This window comes from Podarcis vaucheri, assembly GCF_965113315.1.
Source record: "Podarcis vaucheri genome assembly, chromosome: Z".
NCBI classification, from domain to species: domain Eukaryota; kingdom Metazoa; phylum Chordata; class Lepidosauria; order Squamata; family Lacertidae; genus Podarcis; species Podarcis vaucheri.
This window is the reverse complement of record NC_138758.1, coordinates 29,756,964-29,773,189: the sequence shown is the minus strand read 5'-3', so window position 1 is coordinate 29,773,189 and position 16,226 is coordinate 29,756,964. Positions and strand designations below refer to the sequence as shown.

The 16,226-nt window shown below is 44.7% G+C and overlaps 1 protein-coding gene across 2 annotated transcripts in view; it reads left to right on the top strand.

Annotated features, from left to right (window-relative positions):
- The first annotated feature begins 232 nt into the window (after positions 1-232).
- Positions 233-16,226, top strand: part of NEXMIF (neurite extension and migration factor) — a 215,662-nt gene continuing 199,668 nt past the window's right edge. For both annotated transcript variants that reach the window (XM_082208205.1, XM_082208204.1), the window contains exon 1: positions 233-1,164. The gene's annotated coding sequence lies outside the window, so the exon portion shown is untranslated. The remainder of the gene's footprint in view (positions 1,165-16,226) is intronic.

Genomic DNA, 16,226 nt, shown 5'->3' with positions numbered 1-16,226 from the left:
CACCAGCGAGGTAATTTCCTAAACCCATTTTAATATAAATACGAGGTAAGGCAGGAGATGCGCTTGGAGACGAAAGAGCCGCCGTAGTTGCTGCCGTCGCCTTACGCTGCCGTTGCTTCGAGCGGCTTTGAGGAAAAGGGCCATTCCTAGGAGCGGCCGCTCCAATTTCAGAACTTTCTGCTCTCCTCTGTAATCAATACCCTGTGGCGGCGGCGATGCAGCTCGCGGGAAACGGGAGCGGCGGCGGAGAGCAGGTAGCGCAGGGTCGCCGCTGGCGCGCGCTCGGTTGTGCAGCTACCGCTGCCTGCGCCGCAGCCTCCTCCAAGCGCGCCTCCAGAGCGCCGGGGGTTGCGCGCCCTTTATATGCCAGGTGGCCGCGCGTCGTTGCGCGCGCCGCTTTTCAGTGGGGTGGAGGAGGAGGAGGAAAGACTGCGAGTGAAGAGAGGAGAGAGACTTCATAGTATTAAGGGGGTGTGGGGAGAGAGGGAGAGGCAGAAAAGCGAGCGCCGGCTCTGCCTGCCTAGCGGGCGAAGGGAAGCCTCATCTGCCCGTGAGAGCGAGACGGAGAGCGGCGCGGCTGAGGCAACAATGGCAGCAGCGGCGGCGGCGGCGGCGGCGGCAGCGCATTAGGCACCTTCTGAATGGGCAAAAGCAACCCGGGTGGGGGAGGCGGAGGAGGCGAGGAAGCCCCAGCAGCCGCGGAGGAGGAGGAAGGCGGCGGCGGCGGCGAGGAGGAGGAGGAGGCAGCGGCGGCGGCGGCAGTAGTAGTAGCGGCAGCAGGAGCAGGCGCGCCCCCCTTCCTGCCCGGCCGGCGGGAGCTGCGCGGGGCCGAAGCTTGCGGGCGCCGGCTGGCACAACTGCGGGGACCCTCGTGCCGCACGAGCCGCGCCGGCGGCTCCATCATCTCCATCTCCATCCTTTTCTCCTCCCAGAGGAGGAGTAGGTGGCGGCGGCGGCAGCAGCAGCAGAGGCACCAGCAGAGGCAGCAGGAGAGGAAGGCGCGTCCACCTGCACGCGCTGGAGCGCCGGGCTCATGGAGAAGCGGCGGCAGTCCTGAGTGCCGCAGCAGCAGCCGCCGCCGCCGCCGCCACCACAGACTCGCTCTCACGCCTGCTGTGGAGCAGCCCCTGCCCGGGCAGGCCTCTCCGCCTCCTTCGCTCCAAGGTAAGCTCCCCCCCCTTCCCCATTCTCGTATCAAGGCGTCGCCTACTCAGGGTGGGTAGACCCTTTTGTGCGAATCCGGCGGGGACAGCGGCGGCTCTTCTCTAAGGCTTGCTTGGCGCTGCAGCTGCATCAGACCAAGAAGGAGGGGAGGGGAGCGCTGATGCAGGCAGCCCGAGCACTGCAATCCTTCGAGGGAGGGCCCCCCACCTCGGCTCTCTTTTTTTAATACGGAGAGGAGGCCAAATAAGCTGCAGGGATGCGCGCGCGCGCGCGCGTGTTTGTGGGGGCAGATGATGGCTAGGAATGGCTTTGCTTTCTCTCGCTCTCTCTCTCTTAGGAGAGAGCCTGCAGGTCTGGGTTGCTGGGTGGGGGGTGTCCGCCAGAATTGAAGCATTAATTGTGCCAATCAAAATACCTCCGATCCAGGGCGGTGAGCGCGAGGGGGATTGTAAAGGGTTGAAAGGAAAGGAGGGGGGAGCGTGCGAAGATGGTGGGGGAGCGCATGGTGTTTTAAGTTCATACATCTCTTTTTAGAAAATCTGTCAAAAAAGAAGGGGGAAAGAGAATAGAATCAAAATCACATATCCTCCCCCCCTTGTTAAATGTGGGCTGCTTTAAAACCTGAATCCTCCTTGCTGGTTTTCTGTGGAATGCAGGGGCCAGAGGTTACCATAATTAATTAGCAGCTATTTTAATGTATGGTCCCCTGGGTGGGGAGAGGGTAGAAAAAAAGAGAGACTGTGTGTGCATGTGTGTGTGTGTGTATGCATGGCATTGAAAATGTTGGCTTGCTAAAAAGTGAATGAGTGCTCCAAATTGGATGTTTCTCTGTGCGTGGATACATGGAATCTGCTGATTTGGGGATGAAATTATAGGCCCCTGGATTAAAGATTTCAAGATGCCTCCTTCTTGACATCCTGTAGGCTTTCAAAAGTTAAATGCAGCAGCATTTTAAGCCATTTCCTGAGAAGGATAATGCCCACTTTATTTGTGTGCAGAGAAAAATGTTTATCAGATGGTTCTTCGCCAGAAGTGTGATTATTTATTTCATGGTTCATGCTTAGGAATTTAGTGTTCTGCTAAATTTTTGAATTAAAGCACTGTGTGTGTTCAGTGCAGGGAGGGGGCTGGAAGTGGATTTCCCTATTGCAGGGGTTGCTCCTCTGTTGGTCAGCAATTTGCTTAGGTAGCAACTGAGAACTGCTCCACATTATGAAAAGGAAAGAGGTCACTAAGTGATCCTTCCTTGCCATCTTATTCTTTTTACACACTGGCACTGGCCAGCACATGACTCTGTGCTTCTTGTTTACTGCAGATAAGGTTTTAATGAGGGAGAGAATTACTTTATGGGGGGGGGTGTAGTGACCAAGGAATGGCCAGAAGACCCTAAAACCATTAAAGTTTATTGTCACTTCCCATATTAAACAGGGTAATTGGACAATGCTGGTTGACTATCTGAAACTCTTTCCAAGTGAGAAACGCAGCTATGAATATAATTAACCATCTGTCCAGTGAGAAATTGGAAATTGGGCTTTTATCCTTCACGTTCTTTAGTTTGATGCCTAAATTTATTGACTGCTTGTACACATGTGCCACACAAGAAGAGGGCTTTGGCTTGCAAAGTGCATTTCACCTGTGTGAATATTGATCATGGACTTTTGGTGGTGGTTGTTTTATTAACTATACAGTACTAATTGCAGGTGATATGATAACAGCATGTCAGAGCAGCTCTGCGGAAGCTTAATGATGCAGTAAAGGGTTCACAGACATTGTCTTAAGTGCCACCTAGATAAATGTAGTTCCTACTGAAGATATTTCTTTCTGCTCCCAGCGAATTCTGTATGTTCACATTAATTGAAGAACTGTGCAGAGAGCCAGAAGATATGTGTGTGATATTTTTTTTTTGGGGGGGGACTTGTTCTGTGGTCATGTTTCACTTTCCTTTTAATAGCTTTTTCCACCCCTTTCCCCAGTGCCCTGCTAGCTTTTCTCCATAGCCACGTTCCCTTCCTAACTACAAAAACCCTTGCTTTGGTGGCAGAGCATCCGCTCTGCCTGCGGAAGGTGCCATGTTCAAGCCCTGGCATCTTTAGGCACAGTTGAGAATGGCTTCTGCCTGAAACCATGGATAGCTGCTGCCAGTCAGGGTGGACAGTACTGAGCAAGATGAACCAAGGGGATGACTTGCTAAAAGGCAACTTCTTATGTTATTTAGGCACCTATTGACAGAATTTCAGTGTTGCCTTGTAGTAGACACCTAGTCAACTGTGTGTGTGTTTGTGTGTGCCAGCCTGATTGCTAGTAAGTGAACTATACATATTTGGTGGGGGGCAGGTGGCATTTTATGTTTTGTAGCTTACTCTTTTCAGTGGGCTTGGAGTATGTGATGCATATAAAATACCTATCCTATCCAGGGAGTGACTTCTGTTTGTTTTCCAGCAAAAGGTTCTGAAACCATTCAATGGATTGCGTCCCGACGAGTTATCATTGCCTAAAAGGTAGCCTTTCTGAACCTGGTGTTTTCCCCATGTGGTTTGGACTACAAACAGTACAAGCCACTGTGCTGGCAGGTGCTGATGGGAGTCCAAAACATTTGGAGGGCCCCTGGTTGGCAAAGGCCTGACTGTGGTGTCCAGGTAATGCTTTATTAGAAGAAACTTGTTCTTAGGTTCCTAGAGCTACAGTTTTCAGAGTGCTTTAACAATCAACCCTTCTTCACAGGGATGGTGGGAAATGTACCTTTTTGAGGGGAATGGGTCTCCTAACGTCTCTCAGCACCATGGGCGTAGCCAGGATTTATGTTGGTGGCGGGGGGGGGGAATTGAGCTATCTGTGACGTGATTGGTCAGTTAGTTAAGTATTTTTTATATATTTACTTGATGGGGGGGGGTAGCTGCATGGGAGCTACGCCATGCTCAACCTTTAGCAGACTACAGCTCCCAGGATTCTTTGTAGGAAGCAATGACTCTATAAAGTGGTATCATAATGCTTTAAATGTATGGCGTGGAATTGGCATTTTCTTCACACAATATATGTATTGGAGTTTGGGAAGGGGGTATCCTGTGGACTTCCCACAGGCATCTGGTTGGCCACTATAAGAACAGGATGCTAGACCAGATGGGCCCCTGGCCAGATCCAGCAGGGCTCGTCTTATGTTATTTATCAGTAACAAAATCCAGAGAAGATCCAGTTTTGACTTTGAGCTGACTGGAATATAGTGGGACTGAATATATGGGCCAATGCAGAAAATGGCAATCATCAGCACACTGCTTTTTAAAAACAAATATTTGACAAAAGAACAGACTGGTTAAATAGTCAACAATTATGTAAGCACATGAGTAGGGTCTGACGTGCTGCGTCTCTGTTGAATCAACCTGTTCAGTGAATAAATCTGCTATGCACCACTGCTTTTGTTTCATTTCTAGGAGAGAATAAACTTAACTTGCACACTCTGAATCTCTCTTACCTGTATTAGAATCTTCTACCCCCAAATCCTAACTTTGGGGAAAGGAGTGCCTATCCTACACACACACACACACACACACACACACGTACGTGCTTTAGAATTCATGTTGACAGTCATTCTCCATTGGTCTGTGTCTTGATTATTGACATTGAAAATGGCAATGGGCCGTGCAAGGCTACATATATTTGGGGCTCTTGGCTTGCAGGGGCAGTTCCAGTGAATAATTATTCTCAAAGCATTAGCCAAAGGATGGTCATTGAGCAAGTCAGTTGCGCATTATCTTTTCATACATCTAGCTTACAACAAAGACGGTTCAACTGTACTTTTTCTAGCCAAAATGAGATAGTACCAGAGAGGTTTGCCTGTTTCTCCATTTGTTTGGGACTCTTCTTACAAAGTGTTTATTATGTTTAAAAGGCTGTTGTGTGACTTTTCACTATTGATGCTGCTCAGAATACTTTATTCACGAAATTGTCCATGCCAACAGGATCTTGAACTATATTCTGCTTTAATTGCCATGGTGCATGTTTCATACGTGGAATTTTATTGGAATGAGAGCATTCAGTAGAAGGATTTCTTTTAACCAGAGGATTTAAATTTTTCATCCTCTTATTCGGGCAACCTGCAAATGTCCATTGCCCTTTCTTGAAATTCATTTGTATCTAAGAGAAGGTAATGAAGACCATGGCTATTAAGCAGTAAGTCCTATTGGATTCAATGGGGCTTACTCCCAGGTAATTTCAGTTAGGGTTGCAGGCTCAGATTTTCAAATCTTTGCAGAATGTAGCTGATCCTACTTTCTTGGAAATACAATATCCGTTGTTCCATATTTGTTAAATTTTGATCTGCTTCCCTTACTCCCAAGTGCCTTTTTGTATTCCTTCCTGAAGACTTGTTGGGCATAATCTGATCCAAAATCTATCAGTGCCTCAGGGAAAATTTCTGTAACTATGAAGAAGCAGAAGACTTGGAGGCTCCACAAAACTAACTCCCCCTCATATTGCCTATCATTTTTGGGTCTGCACTTCAGGTGAGTTGGTGGCAGCAGTTTAAAGACCTTAAAATTGGTGTGTGAAGCAATCAGAATGCCATTGCTGATTAGCAATTGCAATTTACAGCCCATTCATGGCTTTAGACAATACGACTAAAGGAATACTGGGAAGCAGCTCAATCTAACGTGGTACCTATTTTCATCTGGAAGGTAACCATGTATGTGGTGCCAGGCATTTCAAAAGGGGTTTAGCATTCACAATATAGTCAAATTTTCAAAAGGTGATAATCAGTTCTTGTTTACTGAAGGTGAAGTTTGGGGTATAGATGCTGCAGTGGGAGCTGTCGCTAAACCTTGAAGATTTTTTTTTTTAAAAAATCTAATCCCATTTATGTATGCAAAATATCTCAAAGTCATTCTCTGTAGACTTATTAGGATTGTAGAGTTGGAAGAGACCCCAAGTGACATCTAAACCCCTGCAATGCAGGAATCACAACTAAAGAATTCCTGATAAACCTCTCTTTTAAAACCCCAGTGATGGAGGCTCCATCCCACTACTGAACTGCTCTCACTGTCACAAAAGTTCTTACTAATGTTTAATTGAAATGTCCTTTCTTGTAGTGTGAATCCATTTGTTTGGGTCCTACCCTCTGGAGCAGCAGGAAACAAGCTTGTTCAATCTTTCGTGCATCTTCTTCATGCCGTATATGAAAGTCTCGCCAAAAACAAACAAACATTTTCAGGTATCTCATTGCATGGAAGCCCTGAACACCTTTGGGCACTACAGAACACTGAGCGAACCATTTTCTACACTGGTCCTTTTTCTAGCCCTCTTCCACTGCAAGGGCTACGCCATTTAGTCCTCCTTCACTGCACACAGTTACGAAAGGATAGAGAAGAGAACCATTGAAAAAAAAAAGGGGGGTAGGAGGCAGAAGCGTAGCTGCAGCATTTGGGAGATGAGAAGAACAAGAGCTCTTGGGAGTATGAGTTTGCACAATTAAAGCCACATATACTAACTTCTTTTGGGCTGTACTTTGCACCTCTGTTTAGTGAGAAGTGTCTGGTTGTGCTTTCCATCTTCTGATCCCAAGAGGGTGGCAGAAACCCTGAGCAGGTGTACGGAGACATTTTGGTGTGGGTAAGGGCAAACAAGCTGCAATTAAACCAATACAAAGTGGAGGAAGTGTTGCGGGTCACTGATATGCATGGGGGTGTACAAATGTTTCTGGATGGCATTGCACTGTCCCTTAAGGGCTAGCTATGTGCTTTGGGGATACATCTGGACATGTGCTTCCTCCCCGAAGAGCTGTAACTCAGTGGCAGAGCAGCTGCCTTGCATGCAGAAGGATCCAGGTTCAATCCCCAGCATCTCCAGGTAGGGCTGAGAATTCCTTCTATCTGAAATTTTGTAGAGTTGCTGCCAGGCAGTTTAGGCAGTACTGAGCTGCATGGACCATTGACCTGACTCTGTATAAGGCTGCTTCTAATGTTATTACATAGATGCAGGTTTTATTGGTGGATAGGTGTGATTTCCTCCCCAGCCTTAGCTAGTTTGTCAATTGCCACTGTATCTCAAGAATTCCAATCTTGACTCAATGACATTTCAGTTGGTTATGTCCATTATTGTAAAGGGACATTGTAAAGGCACATGCAATTCAGTGTAAACAGGTGTAAAATGCTGCACGCTGCGGCAAAGAATCCTAACTTAACATATTTTGCTAATGAGGTCTGAATTTGAGGTGACTGACCAGAAATCTTGGTTGTCATGACTATTCATCAAGATCATGGTGAATAGCTTGATGAAAATGTTGACCGAAAGTGTGGCAGCTGTGGAAGGCAAATTCTCTGTTAGGGATCATTACAAAAGGGACTGAAAACAAATCTGCCTCTATCATAACACTGTTGAACAAATCTATGTTGTGTCCGTGCTTGGAGTACTGTGTACAGTTTCGGTCTCCATACTTCAAAGAAAACCATGTATAGCTGGGAAATGTGTAGGAAAAGGGCAATCAAAATGATCAAGAGACTAGAGTTTGCCAGACTTTTTTTGCCCATGGGCACATCTACAAACCAGAGAAAATGCTGTGGGCACCACACGCACTGCAACCAAGTACATACCTGCAAGTACGCTCTACCTCACATATGCCCACTCAACTATTTCCATCTGTGGAACTGGCATTGTTACAGGTGCCATACAGTGATCACTCTGCATTTGTAATAAATCAATCTTTTAGCAGCCCTCACACTTTGGAACTCTCTTCCAAAGGGAAGGCACCTTCGCTGTCTTCTTTCAAGCTCTTTCTTCAGGCAAGCCAACCCAGATACACAGAGTGTTGATATGTGTCTTAATCTATTGGTTTTTAATGATTTGAATGTTGTAGGTCATTTTTAATTGATTTCTTTCTCTCTCCTGATACTATCATTGTTTTATTCTTTTTGTGAACTGCTTTGAGGGTGCTTTTGTGTTGTTTTTACAACACAAATAAAACAAATAAATACCCAGCACATTTTCTATTGACTCCTATAGAATGAAGCTTAGTTTCAGAGCAGGGAGAGGAACACATGGGCACCAGACAAGGCTCTGTGAGTGCATGTGCACCCATGGGCATCAAGTTGACTAGAGCAACTTATTTGGTTAACTCCCCTTCCCAGTTCACTAGAGGGATTGAACCTGGGACCTTCCACATGAAAGGCATGTGCTGTCCCATTGTGTGTGTTTTGGAACACTTTATTGCTGTGCAATGCAAGGTTTTGAGAACATAGCACTGTTTTTGGGTTTCTTGACAAGGTTTTATCACAATAATTTCTAGGCTGTTGCAGGAGTTCAGAAAGACTAATCATTGTGAGGTTAGTTGCAGTTGATCCTCATTCAGTGGATATAGAGATAACAAGCTGTTTGTGCGTGCATTTGGTGGTTTTAGTAAATTTCCCAATCAGAAAAGGTTACAACATTTGGGCGTGTTTGGGGAAAAGATGATGGGGTATAGCTTCATAAAGTTCTGTATAGCGTGGAGACAGCAGAGAGGTTTTTCTCCTCCTCAGTGTTAGAACCTGGTTCATCTGGTGAAACTGAATGTGGGAAGACTCAGGACAGAGAAAAAGAGCTATTTTTTCTGCCTTGTAGTGATGGCCACCAACTTGGATGGCTTTAAAATAGGATTGTATAAATTCACGGAGGAGGATAAGGCTGTCAGTCACTGCAAGGCATGATAGCTATGCTCTGTCTTCACAGTTGGAGGCAGTAAATATTTCTGAATGGAAGTTACAGAAGGGAAAGTGCTCTTGTGCTCTAATCCTGCTTCCAGACTTCCCATTAGGACCTCTGTTCAGTCAGTTATGCTGGATTAGATGGGCCATTGGCCTGATCCAACAGGGCAGTTTTTATGTTGCTTTTCATAACGTTCGTTACATGAGGCTGCCTTTAAAGACAGTTCAGAAACTTGGTGCAGAATGTAGGTAGCCAGAATACTTGTAGGAGCCAGGGACTCAAACCATACTACACGTGGTCTGCATCAGTTGTATTGGCTGCCTGTTTGTTTCTGGCCCCAGTTTAAGGTGCTGTGTTTTTTATTTGGTAACATAGTTTTTATTCATTTTCATCTCTAAGTCATTTAACGTGGTTGCATTTAGATATATCTTGGTTTACATTAAAGCATATGACATGCAACAGCTACATAAAATGAAAATAAAACAACAATAAGCAGATAAATGTTCCTGAATATAGCTACTAAGTTGTCTCAAAGTTATCATTACAATTTGTTACAGATATGAAATGATGTATAGTAATGTCTATTGCTTATATCGGTGACCATAAGTAAAAGGCATTTTGTGTCAAGAACAATTAGACTGTGCTGCAAACTATGAGTAAACTAGTACACTACAACTAGTACAACTACCACCTACCCCAGCAACATCATCAGTGGCTAGGGTTGATGGGAGTTGTAGTTCAGCAATATCTGGAAGGCCAAAGGCTCCCCAAACCAATTCTAGATATTGCTTATCAGTGGGGTGACTACTCTGGGACCATAGAATTATGTTATGTTGCTGTTCTTTGGCCTGGACTTGAACCTTTTGGTACTGGCGTTCTTGAGGACTGGGAAATGAGTCTGCCTCCTCCTCTGCCAGCTCCAAGGGTTCTTCAGCAGGTCTCAATACCAACAGAGATTTCAGGGGAACTTGCCCACTCATCAAAGTCTGTGGGCTGTCTATTTTGACCTCTGTGAACTCCATAGAATTGTAGAGTTGGAAGAGACCCTAAGGTCAGCCAGTATCTGATGCCTGGCCAGGACTAGGTGTGACACTGTCTGGATATCAATAGATGGATTGCTGATGATATTTGATGGATGCTTGTTTGTGTGGAAGATGAGGATTAAGTTTGCAAAAACGTTTTTTGTAGTTGGTGTGGACAGTACCTGTGATGCAAGGCTTGTTGCATGTGTTATCTTCACTCTGTAAGGTCCTGTTCAGCTCCTCCATTAGTGCTTTATTTATTTACTACATTTATATTCCATCCCACCCCTTCCTCCAAGAAGATCAAGACAGCACAGTATACACGAGTTGCAGTGAGTTTCTCTTTGATTTTATGCACTAAGTATGGATCATACTTCTTAACAGTGCTTTTTAGAATTTTAGAATGCACTGAACTTCCCAGACATAGCTGGAATATTGCAGTTGGAAATTGCAAAAATGTCTGGGATGTGTAGCAACTTCATTTTTTTGCAATTTTGCAAAAAAAGCTCAACAACTTTTATGTCTGGATTTTCACTTTTTGAAATATGGCAACCCTATACCCTATATATATGTGAGATTGGTCGTGGCCTAGGGATGATGTAATGTTCCTGACATGGTTCTTGCACTCTCTATTTTATCATCGCAAACAGCCCTGTATGGTAGGTCAAGCTGAGATGAAGTGACTGGCTCAAGTTACTCCAGTGGGCTTTGTGGCTGAGTAGGGATTTGGAATTCCCTGCTTCTAGTCCAAACATTACCCCACACTGTTTTAATTCCCGGTGCCTTTCACCAAGTTGGCTGTTTGGTGGCTAACCTGTTGGAGGAGGACAGTGCGGGGAGCCATGACTAACCTATAGGAGGAAGCAAGTCCACGTGATCCTTTTCATTTGGAATTATGGCTGTGGAATCTGTGGTGAATTCCTGTGTTTTTAGGTTGGCTTAATCTGCTGCCTTCTCTTTTTCTTCTTTAAAAAGGTATTATTACTCTTTTATCCAACACTATGTGTGTACATGGTGCTTTACCTTCCAGTTATTGGAAGCCACAGGAGGGCAGAGTAGTCTTGTGCTTGCAGGTTTCCCACAGGCATCTGGTTGTCCACTGAGATCAGGATGCTGGACTAGATGGGCCATTGGCCTGATCCAGCAAGCATTTTTATTCTTAATGCAATAGAATAGGTCCTTGCCCCTGTTTCTCTTGTGTCAAAACTTAGATTGTAAGCTCCTCTGGAGGTTATTGAAGGCTGCAGCAGGATGCGGGGAGGTGAGAGGTGACTGGGTTTGGCGTCAGGGTACTGGACAGAGATCAGGAGGCCAAGATGAGATGATAAAAGACCAGAAAACAAAGGATGTTCTGCAGACTGTATGAGAGCTTAGCTGAGTGCAGGTCATAATTTTTTCAAGGGAACTGAGAGAAATGCCATAATTTTGCTTCTTAATTTTTGTTGGGTTATATCCTTTTAAAAACTGTTGAAAGCTGCCCAGAATACAGTGTGCACAGTAAAATGTATGAATATTCAGTTGCTGTTGATCTATGGATAGGCTAGCCTTCACCAACCTGGTGCCCTCTAGATTTTTGGACTATGACTCCCATGTGCTCAGTCTGATCTGATGGGTGTTGTGGTCCTAACATATGGAGGACACCAGGTTGGCAAAGGCTGGTGTAGGAATGCCTGCATGGAAGTATACAGCAGAGAGTGGCCACGACAATAATCACACCTATGAAAGATCCCAATTGCCTTGTTGGTTGTATGGCAGAAACCTGTATGAAGTCTACGTAACAGGCAGTAGGAATGACTGAAAAAGCCCTCTCTTTTACCTCTACCTTCAGAAGGAGGGGGCACCCTGAGGAGGTCCTGTGTAGATTATCTTGGGGCTCCATTAGGAACTCATGGGAATAGGTGTTTCATTAGGTACAGGGGTGTACCAAGCTGTATAGGTTAAAGTCAGTACTTTAACCTAGCCTGGAAGCAAACTGAATGCCAGTGAAGGAGCAATGTGATATGTGCATGATGAATGCTTTCAGTTAGTAGCCTTGTTGCCACATTTTGCACCACCTGAAGTTTCTGCCCTGTTTTCCAAGGCAGCACTGCAGTAATCTAAACAGGATATTACCTGAGCATGGGCCAAAGAAACCAGGTTATTTGGTTATAAAGAGGCATAGCATAGCTGAGCTACACAGGTCAAAGGCACTCTGTGACACTGAGACCACTTGCACCTTGAGTGTCTAACTTGGATCCAAGAGTACTCTGAAGCTATGAACTTGATCCTTTAGGTCAGGGTTGGGTAGAAGGTAGCTCAGGATCTGCTGGTAGATCTCTATCTACGGTAGGTGGTTTGCAGGATTGGCCAGGGTTTCTTAGGGTTTTTTAACAACAGCAGCAACAAAATGATTTTTCCTAGGAGTGGGTTTCTTTTGTGTGAGAAACTATGAGCTCCATTCAGTTTTGGTTCTGAAAACAGATTCTTCTGCTCAGAACGTGCTTAGGGGCACCCTGCTATTTAATTTTAGCTGTAGTCCCATAATTTAATGTGCATGGCATTCCCCTAAATAATCTTTGGAACTGTAGTTTGTTAAGAGTGCTGGAAATCATGTTTGTGAGAGAGGAAGAAGCCATGCTTTAAATGTATGGTCTGGTGTGACCTGTGTTTCCTTGCCCTGGCTCTGGTTAGTAAATCTTGGTAAAGGTAAAAGACCCCTGACCATTAGGTCCAGTCGTGACTGACTCTGGGGTTGTGGCACTCATCTCACTGTATTGGCCGAGGGAGCCGGCGTACAGCTTCCGGGTCATGTGGCCAGCATGACTAAGCTGTTTCTGGCGAACCAGAGCAGCGCCCGGAAACGCCGTTTACCTTCCCACCGGAGTGGTACCTATTTATCTACTTGCACTTTGAAGTGCTTTCAAACTGCTAGGTTGGCAGGAGCAGGGACCAAGCAACGGGAGCTCACCCCATCGCGGGGATTCGAACCACCAACCTTCTGATCAGCAAGTCCTAGGCTCTGTGGTTTAACCCACAGTGCCACCCACGTCCTGGTAAATCTTGAGGTTGCAGTAAAAAAGAAAGGAAGTCCAAAAAGATTGCCCACCCAGCTTTAGGGGGAGTTAGCCCCACCCCAGTTAAACACTACTCATCTGGACAGAGGAGCAACCTATTAATTGTGTTTGGGTTGAGCTTCAGTTTGATGGTTCTCATCCAATCTTGACTGATTATGGCAGGGATGTGGAACTGGCTTGGACATGACTCTAAAAAGGGGTGGATAACCTTTGCAAGACTAAGGGCCACATACCCTTCTGGCTGACCTTCCAAGGGCCACATGCTAGTGATGGCAGATATGGCTGGAGCAACAAGTGTGATTTTCAACTTTGTACAGGAGGCTAGTTTCTACATATACACCCTCTCTCTGTCTTCCATCTACACAAGTAAAAGGCATGATTACAGTTCCGAGATGGCAGGGAAACACTTGTGGGTGAAGCAGGGGCACTGGTCTGGGGAGGGTTTGAGGGCTGGATAAAGTACAGTGGTACCTCGCAAGACGAATGCCTCGCAAGACAAAAAACTCGCTAGACGAAAGGTTTTTCCGTTTTCGATTTGCCTCGCAAGACGAATTTCACCTATGGGCTTGCTTCGCAAGACGAAAACGTCTCGCGACTTTGTTTCCTTTGTCTAAAAACAAAGACATGTTTTGTTTATAAAGTTAATTTATTTTCCCTTCAATTTTTGAACTGCTCTTTACAGTATGTGTGACTTTAAAGAGCAGTTAATAAACTGTTGTTGTACCAAATTTGGCTTTGTTTGGACTTTTTTTGACCATAGGAACACATTAATTGATTTTCAATGCATTCCTATGGGATTTCGTGATTCGCAAGACGAAAAATTCGCTAGACGACAAAACTTGCGGAACGAATTAATTTTGTCTTGCGGGGCACCACTGTAATGTTAAATCATTGTTAAGCTATGCAACAGCAGGGATACAATCTGTGGGGGACCTCCAGATGTTGCTGGACTACAACTCCCTTTATCCCTGACATTAGACATGCTGTCTAATGGGAGTTGGAGTCCTAACAACAAAGGGAGGGTCACAGTTTTCTCCAGTCTCTGGTTAGGAGTTACATTCAAATTGAGCGTAGCCTTTCAGAGCGGCCTGAGGAACCCCCAGTAAGTAGCCAAGGAATCCCAGGTTTCTCCACAGCATAGTTGTGAAAACCACATTCTTAAGGATATTTGCTAAAGTTATTTTGCAGTTCAGCTGAATAGCAAGATGAGCTATCTTTGGACAGTGTAAATATAACAGTCTTGAAGAAACTGATTATTTCACGTTTCAGGGTGTCAGAAATGGATCTTTACATATCGTATCTACTACTTAAGAGCTTTTGCAGAAATTGTGTTGCTAACTTCAATTTCATGCCTGCTAGCATATCTGTCTTTGCTGATAACCTAAGACACAACTGGATACTATTTCATTTGTTCTATGCTTTATTTTTTGAGGAGGTGGGATCTTTGGCCCAGAAATAATATATAATAGGGCTTCCTCAGAAACCAATAGCTTTAGTTTACTTGCATTGCAAAGCACTGTGGCTTCTGGTAGTCCCAGTTATGTTTTCGTTAGTGCAGTATGGGGTTATTATAAGCATGTCGGCCTCACCAGGAGTCAGAAGAGATCTGTTGCTTCAGCAATGAAACAGCTCACACTGAGTGTTTATATAGGAGTGGGAGGCTCCATCCCCTTCCAGTGCTCTGCCTGGCCCTGATCTGAGCAGGTGATCAGGGATTACCAGGAAAGGAACTGAAAATAAAACTGCCAATGTCATGGTGCTGTTATACAAATCTGTGGCATTTGGAATACAGGTCCGGTCACCTCACCTGTAAAAGCTTATGGTAGAGTTGGAAAAGATTCAGAAAGGGGCAACCAAAATGATAAAGGGAATGGAACAACTCCCCTATGAAGAAAGGTGGCAGCATTCAGGACCTTTTGGCTTAAAGAAAAGGTGAGAAAGAGGGGACGCACTAGAAGTTCAAAAGTTATGCATGGCATGGAGAAGAGCCCTCCCCCCCCCAATAACACAAAATCATGGGCATCTGAAGAAGTTGAATATTGGAAGATTCAGGAAAGACTTCTTCACAGTGCCTATTTAAATTATGGGATTGACTCCTACAGCAGGGAGTGATGGCCACAAACATGGATGGCAAAGCAAAATATCTGTGCCAGCCAGCAAATGGGTGGAGTCCTGCCCTGAGCGTGTTTGATTATTGTTAGCCGCCCTGAGCCCGGCTTCGGCTGGGGAGGGCGGGATATAAATAAAATTTATTATTATTATTATTATTATTATTATTATTATTATTATTATTATTATTATTATTATTAAATAGTTAGCAGAGACAAAGCAGAGTGGAGAGTTTCATATTGCAGTTGGAGATGATGTGGCTGGAGGAAAACAGTTACACTCTGTAATATGCAGCAAACTGGAGCACTGGTTCAGAGAGCCACGTTGGATTTCTGTTTGGATCCAGGGCCATAGCTCTGGGGGAAGCAAGACCCTCTTAGGTTGTTAATGCTGTGAACTCATCCATCGTAGGCTCCGGTTGTATATATGTGTAAATACCATATATCCCAAAGACAACACAGTTTCCACTGTGCCTCATTTTCCAAAGGAAAAATGAACTTTGAGTGAGTGAGTGGAATCTCTCACCTTTCAGAGATTGGGGTGATGTGTATCAATACTCATGCCACACTTGTAAGAACTTATGGCAGCACCTCTACTTTGGAACTACCTGCGTACTGATATCAGGAAGACACCTTCATTGTACTCTTTTTGGTGCCTGCTAAAAACAATCTTGTTTAGACAAGTCTACCCAGAAGCCTAGAAAGTTGCTGCGAGTTTAAATCTGTACTGCTTATTTTTTTAATTTAGCTGTTATAAAAATCTTAAATTATTGTGTCCCCCCCCCCTTATTGGTCATTTTATTGCTTTATCTTTTTTGTAAACTGCTAAATTATTATTATTTTTAAAAAATATCGATTGGTGTATAATTTTTATGAAGTAAATCATTTATTTATTTATATCCTGTCTTTCCCCCAGATCAGGGCTCAAAAAGATGAAAGAATTTCAAATAAATCAAACAGTATGGAATTGCTTCATTCTGGCAAGTTGAGAGGCTGGGTCTTCAGTGTGAACCACGTCCTACTCCCACTCCCTGACTGGACCTCATCTCTCCATTTTAAGCCTTCATTTTTGTGTCTCTTTATTCTCCTTTCTTGCCCCTTTGTCTCTGTCCTTTGGAGCAGTAGCCTGCCGACCCTCTCAAAGAGTTTCCAGGACATTCTGATGAGAACTTCTGTACCCCTGCATGTATTGCACTCAAGGTTTTGTCTGT